Source organism: Mauremys mutica, chromosome 4 (assembly GCF_020497125.1).
Source record: "Mauremys mutica isolate MM-2020 ecotype Southern chromosome 4, ASM2049712v1, whole genome shotgun sequence".
In the NCBI taxonomy this organism is placed as follows: domain Eukaryota; kingdom Metazoa; phylum Chordata; order Testudines; family Geoemydidae; genus Mauremys; species Mauremys mutica.
In genome coordinates this window covers 70,675,478-70,690,519 of record NC_059075.1, presented here as the reverse complement: position 1 = coordinate 70,690,519, position 15,042 = coordinate 70,675,478, and the positions used below count along the sequence as shown (strand labels likewise).

The 15,042-nt window shown below is 45.3% G+C and overlaps 1 long non-coding RNA gene across 2 annotated transcripts; it reads left to right on the top strand.

Moving 5' to 3' along the window:
* Positions 1-3,448: 3,448 nt before the first annotated feature.
* LOC123367924 lies at positions 3,449-14,777 on the top strand. Of its 2 annotated transcripts, none has more exons than XR_006578648.1 (3): positions 3,449-3,538; positions 11,565-11,676; positions 14,424-14,777. It is a non-coding gene; the product is annotated as an uncharacterized LOC123367924 (long non-coding RNA). The 2 variants fall into 2 exon arrangements; XR_006578649.1 differs by lacking the exon at positions 14,424-14,777 and adding an exon at positions 13,143-13,193.
* The last annotated feature ends 265 nt before the right edge of the window (positions 14,778-15,042 follow it).

Genomic DNA, 15,042 nt, shown 5'->3' with positions numbered 1-15,042 from the left:
ATGTGAATATTAAGCAAAACAAGAACATAAATCTTAGCAGAAGATGCTATTATAAAAATCAAACTGGATTCTAAGTAGAGACAAGGCTTTATTGATGGCCATAAAACTTTCTCCCATGCCAGCAGAAGAAATTATGATAATAAAATCAGCTCCAGTTTAATGACTTGGTAAATGAACAGAACATTTGTGTGGAGTCATGCAGGATTCCTACAGTCCAGCCCATCATCTCCCCCTCCCCATCTTCACAATCAAAAACGTTCTATCTAAATGCCCTACTTGAAATTTTTTACCTTGGGGGCCACCCTGCCTCCTCTCCTACCAATGTATCCTTTCTAGAAGAGTAAGATCTGATGTGTTATGGGATAAGTGAAGATCCTGCAGCTCTTACTCATGTGAATAGTCCCACTGACTTCAGGGAGACTCCACAGGAGAGTAAGGGCTGCAGGTTTAGTCCCTCAGGGAACAGATGGTATGTAGCGTATGAAAACAGAGGTCCATTCACAGAATGGAACAGTGAGGATAAAAATAAATATTAAAACAGCTGCTTCATTCACTGTCCCCCCATCAAACCTGTGTACTGTATAAGAGAGGCTTCCTGTGGGGAAAAATTAGTATGTGATTGTGGCAGGTTGGATCACAGAAACCCCCTTGGGAACTGCCAACTGATGTGCCAAGACTATCTCTGCCCCTACTTTCCCTGCCAGCTTGGGACTCCAGCACCCTGTCTTGTTGAGCCAGACACATCAATCTGCTCCAACACTGACCCAGGGTCTGAACCATGTGCCCCAAAGCTGCAGACTTAACTAAAAGCAGCTAGCAGAAGTGTTCCTGTCTTTAACACTCAGATGCCCAACTCCCAATCAGGTCCAAACCCCAAATAAATCTGTTTTACCCTGTATAAAGCTTATACAGGGTAAACTCATAAATTGTTCGCCCTCTATAACACTGATAGAGAGATATGCACAGCTGTTTGCCCCCTCTCCTCCGGTATTAATACATACTCTGGGTTAATAAATAAGTAAAAAGGTGATTTTATTAAATACAGAAAGTAGGATTTAAGTGGTTCCAAGTAGTAACAGACAGAACAAAGTGAATTACCAAGTAAAATAAAATAAAACACGCAAATCTAAGCCTAATGCAGTATTAAAATTGAATACAGATAAAATCTCACCCTCAGAGATCAGAGGGGTAGCCGTGTTAGTCTGGTTCTGTAGAAGCAGCAAAGAATCCTGTGGCACCTTATAGACTAACAGACGTTTTGCAGCATGAGCTTTCGTGGGTGAATACCCACTTCTTCGGATGCAAGTCAGAGATGTTTCAATAAGTCTCTTTCACAGACTGGATGCCTTCCTAGTCTGGGCACAATCCTTTCCCCTGGTACAGCTCTTGTTCCAGCTCAGGTGGTAGGTAGGGGATTTCTCATGATGGCTGCCCCCTTTGTTCTGTTCCACCCACTTATATATCTTTTGCATAAGGCGGGAATCCTGTGTCTCTGTCTGGGTTCCCACCCCTCCTTTTCAATGGAAAAGCACCAGGTTAAAGATGGATTCCAGTGCAGGTGACATGATCACATGTCACTGTAAGACTTCATTACCACTTGCCGGCACACACATATACAGGTAGATTTACAAGTAAAACAGAGCCATCTATAGTCAGTTGTTCTGGTTAAAAGGAGCCATCAAGATTCCAAACCACCATTAATGGCGCACACTTTGCATAATTACAATAGGCCCTCAGCATTATATTTCATATTTCTAGTTTCAGATACAAGAGTGATACATTTATACAAATAGGATGACCACACTCAGTAGATTACAAGCTTTGTAACAATATCTTACAAGAGACCTTTTGCATGAAGCATATTTTAGTTACATTATACTCAGACTCATTAGCATACTTTCATAAAATCATATAGAGTGCAACATCACAGTGATCATATATGGAAAACTGTATCATAATGTGGGAGTCCAGCTCCCCTGGATAAAATGGAAAAGTAGTGGGGCCATGCCTCCAACTCTTCCCCAACACTCTGACTTTCAGGAAGTTACCACCATTCTAGACACTAGCTCTGGGCCTTGCTCTTGTGCAGGGTTCCAATGGGAAGGCTTTTCCCTCTCTTTCTCTCCCTGGTGCACCTGGGTAGGGCTGGCCATGATGTAAAGTACCCTCTGAATGCAAGAAATTATTCTAATTCGTTCCTTTACCTTTTGTATAGGACTTTTGTGAAGGTACACAGAGTATATATATATATGGCCCTGTTATAGGATCCCACCCCAGAGTGATCCTCATGAACACAGAGGCCTCTCAGCAGCTGGCGCCTCCTTGTGGCTGAATGTGGGATTGCTTGGTCTCTCCTATGGTTGCCTTCTCCTGTTGATCACCTCCGGCTGAGTCTTCTGTGGCCTAGTCCTCCAGCCAAGTCACTTAAAAGTTCAATCCCCTTTCAAGATATCCAAGTCCAGCTGTAACTGGTCAGGTCCCCAGCTGGCCTCTTCAAAGTCCCTTTGCCCAGTTCCATCCTGGGCTAGCAGAAAAGGCCTTAGAAATTAATAAAAGTCACATTCTTCTTTCCAAAGCAGCAGGTCATATGGCTTCTCTCTGGGTCCCTCAGTAGAGCTCAAAACTACAACACAATCAAACACTACTGAAGCATCTTCTGCCCCGCTCCAAACTTGAGCCTCTCATCCCTCTTGGGCTGCTCTTCAGCTCTTGGTTCCTTATGCAACACTGGCTCCAAGACTGCATTTCAGGGGCCTTCCACAGGAGTTGCTCCATGCCTGTGGCTCAGCTCGCTAACTGCTTGCCTCCACACACAGCACCAAACTGCTGGGCTCTCTCTCTTTTTAAGTCCTACATCCAGCACAACTGTGGCAGGGTAGGGCTGATTAAACAGGGTTGGCCAGCCCTGGGCTTCCTGGTCCTTAAAGTTGTATTTATTCTATTAATCCTGTGTAAGAGAGCAGTAGCCAAGCCAACCTCGCCTGAGGGCAGAGCAACCTACTGCATGATATTTTCTCTTGTACTAAGCTTCAGCAGATCTCAACCTGTAGGTGTAGTTGTCTAGTATGGGTTCAGGACGTCAAAAACCTTTCTGACATTCACTCTCTGGTCAATTATTGAAATGGAGTTGCTTAGCTACTTGCAACGAGGTCTTCCCAACAGACCCCTGCATCAGCTTCTTTATTCCCTCTTTAGACCCCCTACTGGAAGCAATGCAAATGATTCTGTTAGAAAACGCTACATGAGAATACTTGTTCATAACACACATAAACAACATATGGAACTCACTGCCATGAATTATTGAAGAAAGAACTTCATGGGACTCAAAAATGACTAAATTTTATGAGAATAATAAGAATATCATCCTCACTTAAAATAAAGTGGATAAATTTCAAGGGCTATCAATCCTCATGGTTCAGGATGTAAAGAAACATATCTCTCTCCCCCAGGTGGGACAAGACGTGTAACTCCCTCCTTTGGCACTGGAGATAGATCCACAGCAAGACCCTTGGGTAACTGCTACTTGCTGATCCAAACTGTGAGTGGGGTTTGGTGGATGGGAGCAGTCGCGGGACTATAAAATGTGGGACATTCTCCACAGTGGCTGGGAAGGGACTTAGAATGACTACTGCCAAAGTAATTGGAAGGGAGGTATTTTACTCTTTATTTGCATACATATTTTGTGCTGTGCTTTTCCAGGTTTATCTCTGTGTTCCCTTTTCTTGTTTGTACTGTGTCTCATAATGCTTTGTGATTGGGGGCAGTTCTGCCACCTAATGGCACCCAGGGGAAGGGAGGGCAGGGGGACCATTTAGTTTCCCCAGGTTTCTGAGTGGGGGCTTAAGCTGGTTTTGTTATTTGTCAAGAGGCACTATAGATATAGTGAACCTGGGCCTTTTTGAAGCCATTAGCCACCTGACAGAATGGTTAAAAATAATTAGTTGTCACATTTGTTTCTTTTAAAGCAACGTTCTATAAGTTAGTGTAACTGCTCCCTCTAGTAGTGCATTGAAACTCTACTGGCTGTGTCATTCTAATGCTAAAAGTGGCTCTTTCCTGAATAGAACACAAGGGAATATATTTTTCAGTGAAATAATTTACAATAGGATGAAGTGCTGGATTTATTCCAGCCATTACTGTAAGTGGAAAATGTAACAGACACAGAGACATCTTCACTATTCAGAATAGCAAAAAGAGATGAATGACTGCCTCTTCCCAGCAGTAAGAAACCGAGCTGGGAGAGAAAGGAAGTGGCAGGAAAAGGAACAAGAGTGGTAACCTCTGGCAGCCACAGCTATGGTGGGGCATCTGTCTCTTGTGGCAAAATGAGAGAACCTCAGGGGGAGAAAGGGTTTCCCTGGAGAGGCCCCGCTGGTCAGGGCTAACAAAGGGATCAAGAGCAGAGAGGGAAACTGAGAAGTGTCCTATCCAATTTGGAATGGTAAGATATTCCATTTTGCCTAGACCAACAATCCCACCTTACCCCTCGCATCACTATTCAGCAGATGAAGCTCTCATCTCATTCATAGGATCTGCAGAGGCTAAATTTAAAGTGCTGAATATCTTATTTGTGCAGCATTTACTCATGGCTATTTCTAGGTTATCCAAGAGCCTGTACTAACAGTTTATGGACCTGGAGATTCCTGTATCATATAAGTGAGTGAGATAGGAGATCATTAAAGAGAGGTGAAGTACACAGTGAAAAAGGAAGTGTTTTTAAACAATAAAAACAGATGAGCATAGCCTAGAACCAGTTTGTTTTTTTCAGACCCACAAAATTAGATATTGCTAGTCAATTCTATTAAATATCTTTTAAAGATCTTGGTATGGGAGAAGCTGTGGCTCATGTATATTCAAGGAACTTAGACATTAAAAGGAACTTAGGCATTACCCTTATTTGCCATCAGTATTTGCCATTTGTCTCTATATTGTGTGAATTCCACATGAATTGGGCAAATACGTTCTTGCCTAATATTTTCTTGTCTCTGTGCTTACAGAATCTTCACACTGTGGAATGAACTAGATAGTGTTGTTTGTTCAACAGGCCAGAATGAGAGCTAAGCTGACAGCCCATGTCACTAGTGGAGTTCATACTGGAATTATTAAAGAGAGAGACAGGTCCAAAGGGTAAATTTAAGAGATTATGGGTTTTGAGAGAGGTGAAAAAATACAGATCTCAACATACTGAAGCAAATGAATGACTTACAAGGAGAGGATGAGAGAACTGGGGTTTAGTCTGCAGAAGAGACGTATGAGGGGGGATTTGATAGCAGCCTTCAAATGCCTGAATGGGGGGGGGGTTCCAAAGAGGATGGAGCTAGGCTGTTCTCAGTGGTGGCAGATGACAGAACAAGAAGCAATCCTCTCAAGTTGCAGTGGGGGAGGTCTAGGGTGGATATTAGGAAATACTATTTCACTAGGAGGGTGGTGAAGCACTGGAATGGGTTACCTAGGGAGGTGATGGAATCTCCATCCTTAGAGGTTTTTATGGCCTGGCTTGACAAAGCCCTGGCGGGGATGATTGAGTTGGGGATTGGTCCTGCTTTGAGCAGGGGGTTGGACTAGATGACCTCCTGAGGTCTCTTCCAAACCTGATATTCTATGACCCATGAATTACAAAATCCAGCAGCTGCGGAGATGGAAAGAGACGCAGATCTATCACATGAACTTCCTAAAGCCCTGGAGAGTTTGTTGATAGCACTGTACCCCCAAGAACCAGAACTGGCACCTCAGGCATTGGCCCTCCCAGACCCAACCCCTCTACCAGTGGGGACGGAGCTTAGCACAGAACAGTAGGTCCAACTGATCCGATTGGCTCATGGCACTTTCTGCCAGATGAATATTAACTTTAGTATTCTGGGAAAATTCCAGTTTGGTTAATTACTAGGGCTGAGTCATTAATTGTGGGTGGGGCTTGCCATTGCTAAAGCCAAGAAATCAGGTAAGATGAAACAATGGCCTGATCTGACACGACTGCTCCTATATAAGATTGGCATGGGAAGCCATCACCTAGCAGCACAGCAGTCCACTGATCAGCAGAGTCTTCACAAGGCACTTGGCAGGATTTTTTGCAGGGAGGCTGTAGGAACAGGGAGCCAGGGAAGAAGGAAGTTAGAGGACAAAGATGTTCAAATCTTAAAATGATTATCAGAATGTATTACCTGTGAAATTGCTCCATTAGAAAAGACAGTGTCTATAAGTTTGTTTTTCCACTTCAATTGAAATTGACATTTGCCTATTATTGGAAGTGAGAAAATTGCAGCTCAGATGGTTCCTAAACTCATATTTGTTCCATATTGTTACATTTGTAACAATGACTGCTCTGACACATTTGTGCATACAGTACATGATGACATTTTCTCCTGGATTTCAGTCACCTTTAAAAGAAATCAGAAATAGGGGACCTACTATATACTTTTTGTACTTGCCTGGAAAGAATATAAGGGGAAAGGCTCTGCACTGATTCTTTGGGTAAGTGAAAAGTTTGTCTTTGCATCTGTCTGCATCACTGTGACAGTGCTAGTGGATATTTCCCTCAGGGATAATTCCAGAAGTAAGAGTGAGGTACTGGGGCTGCTAAGCCCTGAACTGCTGGAGGCCTGTGTGCACATTCTGTTGAATTTTAGGTTATTCTTGTATTCATATCTTATTTATCAAGGCCTAAAAACCAATTCAGCTTTCAGGCTATCATCAAAGATCTTTCTCCTGCCAGACCACACCCACTGAACCCTACATTCACTGCACAGTGATTACTTGTTGTGACAAAACATCAAAAACAATGCAAAATTACATATAAAACCAGTGAAAGGAACCCCCTTCCCCCAGGGTTTGTAGTCTGGAGAAGAATCCTAACACATGGATACTTATGCAAACTTGTGGAAGTTCTCACCCGAACTGTGATATACAACCTCCCTCCTCCCGCACAATAGGAGTCTTTGGCTTCCAGTATCTGACATCTTCTTGAGGCGAGGATCATTCAGTGTGACTGGGTATCGTCAGGAGGCTTATTCCCTCTGTGTCACCTTCACCAGAATGCATGGCAAGCCTGCTTCCCTAATGTCTTCACGATCATCATCGCCTTTCCCTCCCTCCCTCCCTCTCTCCCTCCCCCACACCTAGATTTCCCCTTGTATCTTCCCCCATCAGAGGGCTTGGTGTGTGTGTTGGTGGGACAAGGGGGGAGGCTGACATGACCTCAGCAGAACCACTATGTGGTTGTAGCAGTGAGACCTAGTTCTCTGCTAGCATGGGAGGGGTTGTGTCAGGAGCCTCCCTACCACCATACACAGGAACACTTGTTCCAATGACATGTGTGGTTGTGCGAGACCAATGTTCCTTCTGCCCCTTTTGTATGTGTGTAATAAATTACTGCCAGAGTTCAAAGTTAAAACTGACAACGGTGATCTCTCCCACTCCCAGCCCCACTCCTTCTTGTTCTATTCCTTCCCTCATTCTCTCTAGCTCTTCATTCAGTGATGATGGAAGGGTTGAATTAATCTGAAAACTGGGAGGCTGATATTGGCAGTGTTGAATTGATTTTATGATGGGTGTCTAAATTGATTTGATAAGGATGAAGACTGAATTGGTTATATGGGGCTGAATTGCTCATGGGATTTAGAGGAATAACTGATTTTTTTTCCTGATGGGAAAGAAATGGTTGAATAATACAGCAGAATTGCTGAAGACAACCAGTGAGGTTTTTCATGAGTGTCAACTGTAGGAATGAAAAACTGTCCAAAATGTAAACATGCAGCTGATAATTGTTTCCTTTTTATACTGTGTATGGTGGATGTAGATGGATGCCTTATGGATGTGGATACCCTTTAGGGCAGGGGTGGGCAAACTACAGCCCGCGGGCCAGATCCAGCCCCTCAGGGCTTTGGATCCAGCCCACAGGATTGCCCCCGTGGTGCTGTGGGCCCTGCACCACTCTCAGAAGCAGCCGGAACCATGTCCCTGTGGCCCCCAGGTAGGGGGGCAGAGGGCTCCATGCATTGCCCTTGCCTCCAGGCACCGCCCCCCGCAGCTCCCATTGACAGAGACCGGGGAACCGTGGCCAATGGGAGCTTTGGGGGAGATACCTGGAGGCACGGCAAGGGCAGCACACGCGGCGCCCTCGGCCCCCCTCTCCCCCAGGGGCCACAGCGCTTCCTGGAGCGACGTGGGCCAGGGACAGGGCAGGCATGCAGGGAGCCTGCCCTGGCCTGGTGCACGCTGCTGCCACCCCGGAGCCACTTTACGTAAGCAGCACCGGGTTGGAATCCGAACCCCTCCTTCACCCCTCCCCACAACTCCCTGCCCTAAGCCCCCTGCCTGTACCTCACACCCCAACCCCCTGCTCTGAGCCCCCTCATACACTCCGCACCCCTCCTGCACCCCAACTCCCTGCCCTGAGCTCCCTGCAGCACCCCAACTCCAATGCACCCCAACCCCTGCCCTGAGCCCCTCCCACAGTCTGCACCCCTCCTGCAGCCCTGCCCTGAGCCCCCTCTTGCACTCCAATCCCCTTCCTTGAGCCCCCTCATACACCCTGCACCCCTCCTCTGCCCCAATCCCTTGCCCTGAGCCCCTTCCTGCATGCTGCACCCCGTCCCACATCCCACACTCCCTCCCACATCCCAACCCCCTGCCCTGGCCCTGCATACAATTTCCCCACCCAGATGTGGCCCTCGGTCCAAAATGTTTGCCCACTCCTGCTTTAGGGAATCCTTCAATCATTTTCTTACACTTTTTGAAAATCAGGTCCATTCAATCTATAATCCTGAGAGCCAATGGGGTAAAGATGCCACAAAGTGTCAATTATGGTAGTGGCTTTTGTGATATAGACACCTGTTCATTGGGAACTGTCTCCTTCCTCTGAATCATTTGGTGATGGCCACTGTTAGCCACTGTTGGACTAGATGGACCACAGTTTTGATCCAGCCCCCATCATTTTAAATGGGCCAGAAAACCAGAGGGAAATGATTTCTGATCACTACCAACTGGAGCTAAATCTGAACCAGTGACTTAAGCATGAAAGGCTCCATATTCTATCAATCTCCTGAGCAGTACAGAATCCCTATGAATCTCTTTTCCAAAGAAAGCTGGCCTTTAATAATTAGTGATAGGTGGAGCCACAAAAGTTGCACTGTTTTAATTTGGATAAACACCCAAAAATTTGGGAAGCTTTTTCTGGCTCTCGTCTGTCTCTGATTCCATGCTAAAAGACCAACAATTCAATTTACACTGAAAACATTATTTTATCACCAGCAGATTGAAAACGTTCAATTTTTTAAATTAAAATTAGATATTGGAAACAATTGAAAATTCCATGCCTTGCATGTCAATGAACAACATAATCATAATTGCATACAAAAAAGTAAATATTATATAAGAGGCTAAATAGAAGTTCTAATGGAAACTTCATCTATACTTCATCTTCATCTAGTAAATCTTACTAAAAGTAGGTCTAATGCTCTCAGCACTCCTGAAAGATATTGAGAAGTAATTTGTCCCCACAGATCTTGTAAATTTATTTTTCTACTGGCTTGTTTGTTATTTGGGTTATTCATATTTGTCTGAATTAGCTATTAATCGCTTATCAATATTTTCATTTTCTTCATGAGATGCTGTCTCTGGAACCATAGAAACGCATCATGAAGACTCTGGTTGCTTTAATGACATGGGGCCAGATTCTGTTCTCACATTGATAAATCAGGAGCAACTTCATTTACTCAGTGGAGTTGCACTATGTGAAACCAGGATGGGAATTTGGTCCAATAGATTTAGACAAATAATGTTAAACATATGAGAGAAAGAGAGAGGAAAGATGAAAGGAAGGGCATGAGGAAAGTGAGAGGAAAGTAGAGCTTTCACTTGGGTACAACGTGTGCCTCTCCTCCAAAGTTTTCTTTAGAAAGTTTTCAAATTAAACAGTGGAAACATTAACAATGAGAATGGTACACATTAGAAGACAACTTGTTTGATACTGGGCTGTAGTTTCCCCAGAGGCAGAGAGTAAGGAAAATTGTGTTAAAATGATGCCCATATTTCATGGTTAATAAAATAACGACTGCATCTGTTGCACAAGGCATAGCTGATTCCAAAGAAAATGCACCACAGTCTCTCCACTACAGGTGCCTTGCCCGCCAGACAACTCATTACACAATGAGTGCATTTAAGCTTTGGAATACTATTAGTAGAACCTCAGAGTTACAAACACCAGAATTACGAACTGACTAGTCAAGCACAAACCTCATTTGCAACCAGAAATACGAAATCAGGCTGCAGCAGAGACCCCAAAAAAGTGCAAATACGGTGCAATACTGTGTTAAATGTTAACTACTAAAAAATAAATAGAAAGTTTTAAAAAAAGATTGGACAAGGTAAGGTAACTTTTTCTGTCCTTATTTCATTTAAATTAAGATGGTTAGAAGTGTTTTTCTTCTGCATAGTAAAGTTTCAAAGTTATATTAAGTCAATGTTCAGTTATAAATTTTTTAAAGAACAAGTATAACGTTTTGTTCAGAGTTATGAACATTTCAGAGTTATACATAACCTCCATTCCCGAGGTGTTCATAACTCTGAGGTTCTACTGTAGTAGGTACTGCTGTCCACTTAAAGATTTGGTCCCTTTGAATTATGCTTCTCCAACATTTTATTTTGCAGAGCAGTAAGATTCTTTTGGGGATCAGTCCTCTCTCTAGCCTCATAATCCTGCACCCATTTTGCCACCTTCTCCCTACCAGTCCTCCATCTGCCCTCTCAGTCTCTAAGACTCCCACCTGCAACAATGGTCCGTACTCCCAACGTACAGCTATTAACATTATTTGTATGAAAGAATATAGAAATTAGAGATTAAAAATACATATGGGTCATCTAGTTCACCCTTTGGGGGAAAACCTATGCAGGATTGTTTCTTACGAAATATATTCCTATTCTTTGTCCAATTTGTTTTTTTAATTACTTGAGAGAAGCAACTCCCATCATTTATCTCTTGTGATATAGTTTCAATCTAGCAGAGCAGCAGATATCATGTCGGTGGTATAGTAGATGATATTCCTTCCTCTGAGTCAGGACTGAATCAGTGCACCAATAAAGTACTAGGGTGCTGTAACACCGGAGATGTGATTTTTTAGATGAGATGCAAAATTCTTAATTATCCCACAACATTTTTTGGGACTGGTTTCCTGGCCAAAATACAACTTGCACAGATCTACAGTATTATGCCACCCTCAAATCTCTTGAAATTTCAACTTGATCTTCATATCCTGGGCTTGATTAATCTCTGCATGTGCAGCAAAATGCATAAGGTCCCTCCCTGCAGCATTGAGGGCCACTCAAGAAGGAAGCTTTAACTTGGAGCCCTGGTTCCATATAAGCCCAAGAGGTTCAGGCTGCCTGGGGAATGTACTGATTGAGAATGAGACATGAGGAGGAGGCAAAAGGTCAAGAAGGCTTTGATTCGATTCGATTCTATTCTATTCTGTTCAAAGGTCTTATACAGCCCTCTTTATCAGAGTGTCTGAGCACGTTTCCGAAGTGCATTAAGTAACATGACTAGTATCTGTCATGTGTGGTTGTAGGCATCCTGAATACTGAAGGATATGGCAGTCTTGAAGAGCCACAGCTAACATCCAGAGCGAGTGAAGGACCCGCTGCCGAAGTGCCGCCGAAGATCCAGTAGGGAACCACACGGTGAATACAAGCCCAACATGCCTGTCTCCCCACCACCACCCACCCATCTGACCCCAGCCCACGTCCTGCCTCCGACTGCCCCCCTCAGAACCCACAACCCATCAACCCCCCCTCTCCTTGTCCCCCATCAACCCACCCCACTCCTTGTCCCCTGACCACCCCCTCCCAAGACCCTCCACCCTAACTGACCCCCAGGACCCACCCCCTACCTAACTCGCCCTGCTCCCTGTCCCCTGACTGCCCTGACCCCATCCACCACCACCCCGACAGACCCCCAGAACTCCCACACCTACCCAACCACTCCGTTCCCCTTCCCCTGACCGCCCCCCCAGAACCTCCTCCCCCTCCAACCGCTCCCTGCCCCTTATCCAACCCCTCCTCCCAGCCTCGGCCCAGCCCCCTTACCATGCTGCTCAGGGCACCGTGTATGGATGCCCCGCGGCCCACTGGAGCTTGCAGCCCCACCCCCTTACCATGCCGCTCAAAGCAGCAGAAGCTGCAGAGCTGGCCAGAGCGCTGGCGCCGGCTGCTCAGCATGCTGAGGCTCTGTGACGGGGGAAGGGGAAGCAGGGGAGGGGCCAGGGGAGCTCAGGCGGGCTGGACAGGATGGTCCTGTGGGCCGGATGTGGCCCGTGGACTGGAGTTTGCCCACCCGCCGGCCCTTTTAACAACTGGTTCTACACTGGCTTCTAAATTTAAAAACCGGTTCTTGAGAACAGGTGCGAACCAGCTCCAGCTCACCACTGTTCAGATCCTTCTGGAAGGCTGCACAGGGGAACACCAAAAATGCTCTCAATTTTGATTAGCACACTCACTTGGGAAAGTGGGAGCTTAGAGATCTGAGAATGAGAATTCAAAGACTGACAGAATCTTGGAAAGCTGAGCAGCATTTAGCTTCAACTTGAATTGCTATATTAAGTTCAGCATCATACAGAGGGCTCCACAGCATTTCAAAATCAGTACAGTGGTACAAGGTTTTCTGTCCCTTCACTGTTTTCTTTTGGCTCCCAGTGACACAGAAGTTCATCATGTTTCTCAGAAGTGGCATCCTTTTTGTAACACTGGGAAACATTAGCTCCCAAGAATATAAGTAGGCCATAAAAAGGCCGTTCTTGAAACTAAAAACACAACAGTGTAATCAAAGGTTTGTGCATCCAATTTTACTTAAAATGGGCCATTCTATATATAACTATTTAATAATATCCAATACAAATTCACGATGGGGAAAATTTTCAGTGGCAGTTAGATGCCCAAGTCCTGTTGATTTGCATTTGTCTCTTTGCAAAATCTCCCCCTAGGTTGTGCAACAGAATAGGTTGCTGAGGTAAAGCAAACACTAACCATTAAAAAACTAGAAAATTGCCAATTATGTCAAACACACTGCACAACAACGAATACATCTTACAGAAAAATGCCTTTGTAACAGGGTGCCTGTCAGGCAATTTGACGGCAGTTTCTGTCTTCAGCCAGAAGACAGAAGCTGCGCTGCTGCGGACAGCTGAACATAGAAGCTGCCGCTGAATTGCCGCCACCACGGAAATGCGCCTGCCGCCCTAACGGCACACGGACTGCCCCCGCCATCCGCGGCAGCAATTCAGCATGCTGCTTGGGGGCAAAAACATGTGGACGGCCGCCCCTTGCAGATTACCACCCCAAGCACCTGCTTGGAATGTTGGTGCCTGGAGCTGGCTCTGGTGCCTGTCCCGTCAACAGTAGTAATCACTAGAGGACAGTCAACACCTGTTCTGTGGTGTGTCCCTTTAAGTCTTGAGATTTTTCGAGTGGATGAAGATCTAGAGAAGGCAGAGCTAGGGGCTGGCAGAGAGGAAGATGGTCCCAGGGGAACAATTAAGGCTTGGGGAAAACCCAGGATACAGTTTCTTTAAGGACCTGGGACCAGAAGCCTTATAGAGTAGGCAGGGCAGCCAATTGGGACAAGGTCTGGGAAGAAGGCAGTATATATTTTGTCTCTTCCTTCAGAATGGGGGAGGACTTTTATAATCTGTGGACCTCTCGCAGCTCTGGGAAAGAATGACAGAGATTGCTGCTGAAAGGGTTCTTGAAGAAAGTGGATGGGAAAATTGATAGACCAGCTGCTCAAAGTCCAAAAACACAGGCCCAAGGAAGGAGGGCTGGGCATCCTCCTGAACCCCAGGGGAGAGACCACAGGTCAGGGAAATTTTAGTTCAGATTTATTTGGGCTTAATATAGTAGAGCACCAGGAGTTCTTAAGGGGCCCTGAAAGAAGGGAAATTGAGGAATGGTGCTGCAGAGCCATATTTGGCCAGCAGGGGATGCTACAGGGCAGGCATGCTCTTTTACAGCCTCACATTCCCTGGCACCCAGATAACCAATATCTGGGTTGGGCAGATCAAATGACTGAAGAGCAAACAAGGTTGGCCAGCATTGATAAGGGCCCTCTGGCCCTGGGCCCAAAGTCCCTTTTGGCTACCTGGTCAACCCATTCCCCCACAAGATGGGGAGGTAGCCAGAACCCTTTCCCACAAATTTAATGCTTCCTACAGAGGATTAGGATCCTCCAGCCCTGGGCCCAAAGTCCCTATTGGCCATCAGGTCAACTCAGTTCCCTCAAGAGTTGCAGTAGCCAATGCTGAGAGTTGCTCTACCTGCCTCCCTGAAGGATTAGGACCCTCCGGCCTGGGCCCAAAGTCCCTTTCAGCCACAAGATCAATCCTGTTGGAAAAAAAGTACAGTCTATAACTCTCGCTTTCTTTCATTTCATGAAGGAGGAGACCACTTGCATTACTACAAAAGACTAAAGTTATCATAGTATCCTGACCTGAAGATTCTAATTATTTCTTGAGATATCAGCCAGACACAAACTGTTAAAAGAGCCTGAGGACTCAAACAGAGCTGAAGAATTCACATCTAATGCAAATTTTAACTTGATACTTATCAAAGACGTTTATATATGTGTATTATCCAGGTGATGATCTGCTGATTGTAAGCTAACCAGAAAAGTGTATTTGTACTAATGAAAACATATGTGTAACAACTTAACTGCGGGTTTGCCTGTATCTGAATAACAAGTTCCACATTAACTATGATCAGGGGCGGCTCTAGGAATTGCGGCGCCCCAAGCAGGGTGGCACGCCGCGGGGGGCACTCTGGCGGTCGCCGGTCCCGCAGCTCCGGTGGACCTCCTGCAGACGTGCCTGCGGAGGTCCACCAGAGCACGCCGGCCCTGACTATGATGAGTGTTGTGCAATCAGTGTTTCCTGGGCGTGCTTTACATACCTTGTTTGTATCTGAAAGGATTTTTGAAGACAATGAATATAAATTAGTTATATGAAAAACAACTGCAGATGTATATGCATACATATATAAATATACAGCCTTGTGGCT